Source organism: Nicotiana attenuata, unplaced genomic scaffold, assembly GCF_001879085.1.
Source record: "Nicotiana attenuata strain UT unplaced genomic scaffold, NIATTr2, whole genome shotgun sequence".
In the NCBI taxonomy this organism is placed as follows: Eukaryota; Viridiplantae; Streptophyta; class Magnoliopsida; order Solanales; family Solanaceae; genus Nicotiana; species Nicotiana attenuata.
The window spans coordinates 82180-84678 of NW_017672559.1; the positions used below are offsets into that span (position 1 = coordinate 82180).

The following is a 2499-nucleotide window of genomic DNA, read 5'->3' on the forward strand; positions in this document are numbered from 1 at the left end:
ATATATATATATATATAAGACGATGTCTTTAAACCATCGTTGACGAACCAAAAACCACTTGTACTTCAACTTGCTCTACACTTTATTCAAGGATAGGTTCTTCGGGCTTCACGTTTTTAATCTGTTAAAATAACAAATTTATGCCAGTTTAATAACAAAGAATAAACAACTAAAGAAGAAAATGAGCACGTTAAAGGGAAAATGTATCAACAGCCAGTTAATTAATATGAATTAATTACTTCTATTCGTCAGAACAAGCAAATATGACAATATTAGCAAAAAGCTCGATTGAAGAACAAATAAGAATCTATTCTTGATACGTAACTACACAAAGTGCAACACTTAACAACCATTACATACAAGCTTTCATCCAACAGTAAGCTGCAAAATTTCTCTAACTTAGCTGCATCATTTCTGAGAGTGCCAAAAGTTCATAAAAACCCATCTTCACAGACTAGTGCACTGAACAAATATAAACAGACACCAAAAGAATCCAAAAACAAAACTTCTAAAGGAAGTAGTTCAAGAAAGATGCAGAAGCTGGGCGAATTCAAGCTGCCTAACTTCTTCAACTATCCACCTTACTTCACTTTGCAGCCTGTAAGGGAAACTAGGGAGAAGCAGATACAGCTATGGAAGGAGCTCTTAATTGATTTCTGTCGAACCCAAAAGGTCTTTGTAATTGGGCTGGAGGAAGACTTTCCATTGTTCAGTAATCCTGCTATTGAAAGATCTCTGATTCATGAAGCTAGGGAGGCATTTCTCTCAGCTTATGTTTCTGATGGTCGTGCAGAATGGATGGATAAAGGTCATAGAAAATGTCTAATCTTACGACATCGCATTCAGGACTGGACAGACTTGATTGTAAACTTTGTTAAGGAGTATGGGCTGGAGGACAGTGTCATGACGACAGTTGAAGAAATACGTTCTGGGACAGAGTCCCGTGGAACAGAGCTTCATGGAATGGACCGTACAGTTCTTATGCGAGCTTTGAAGCTGCTTGAACACAAAGGGAACTTGCGATATTTAAGGGAACTTCAGCTGATGATGAAGGTGTCAAATTTTCTCTGTAAACCACCTTGATGGACTCCTTTTGTGTAAAATGAGTGAGAATTGTACTGAGTATTTATGTCATGAATTACTTGGTGGAGCCAAATGTCTTCCCCTCTGTTTTTTTTTTTAATAAGTTGAATGGTTTTTTGTGTTGTTATGGTGGAATTGTTGATGGTTAAATGATATTTTATGCCTAAATAGAGGAAAATAGTTTTGAAACTTAACAAAACATAATTATCTTATACTTCTAAAATGAAATTATAGGTACAGAAAAGGGGAAAACATGGACTTTAAGGATCCAATACAGCAAAGAGCATTCTATTAATTTGGTGTTAGTAATACCTTTACTAACACCAAATTGATTGTGAATCTCAGTACTATTTCCGAAAGATAGAAAATAATTATGAACCATCTTCATTAAGAACACCATTTTCAGCGGGAATAGCAATCAATAAGCAGACAATATAATGAAACAACGCAACTTGGACTAATATATAAGAGTGAACAATATCAAAGATAGACGATACTCTTGAATGAAAAGGGGATGATGGGTATGAAACCACGCCTATTGTATTATTGGCTTTCTTAATTATATTGAGTATATATGCAAGCACAATCGCCAAAGAGCTACAACATAGCAACTGTTGAAAACCTTTGGTAATAATTTACTCTAATATAAAGTTTCAGTAGGCCAAAAGATCATAATAGATGTCACACCTCCTTTTTACACACCTACCTCGAAGGTAATGTATAAGGGAGTTTTTCCGTTTAAAGTGACATTATTCGAAGTGGGATTATTTATTTGTTTTTAAAGTCGCCACTTGGGATAGGATTGGCTTTTGGTGTCCCAAGTCACCGGTTTAACTTAAATCCCAAATCGAGAAAAATTTCGACTTCCCAATTGGAGTCTGCGAACCAGAAATTCTGAATAAGGAATTCTGTTGACCCGAGGGAAGGTGTTAGGCACCCCCGGATCTCGTGGTTCTAGCACGGTCGCTTAAATTATTACAAATGGCTGAAATCTGATTTTTATACATGTTTTAGCCTATGGTGCATTTAAACCTATTAACCGCTTTAATTCATTTTAAAGAAGATTTAACGTCGTCTAAAACATGTCTTTGGACCGCGTCACATGAAATGCACCCGCAATCCGAAACACATTTTATTCAACGTTATTAAGATTTGGATTTGGGTCGCATGAAATGCACACCCGAGTTTAAGAAGGTAATACTTATTTATTAAAAGACGAGTCCTAAAGCAACNTGGTAGGCTGTCCCAAAGGAGTATGAGGGTGGCTGATAGGGACAGTAGTAGCACTCCAGATCTAGGGAATAACTCTGGGAATCCGGGAATGGTGCTTGGAGGTTCCTTTCCGTTGTTCCAAGCATCCCACATTTCCATCAATCGCAGGCGCAAGATCCGATTTTCTTCAGCTGTAAAAGATTC

The 2499-nt window shown here is 36.9% G+C and overlaps 1 pseudogene; it reads left to right on the forward strand.

Annotated features, from left to right (window-relative positions):
* Window positions 1–517: 517 nt before the first annotated feature.
* On the forward strand, window positions 518–1090 carry LOC109213670 (annotated as a pseudogene).
* Window positions 1091–2499: the final 1409 nt, after the last annotated feature.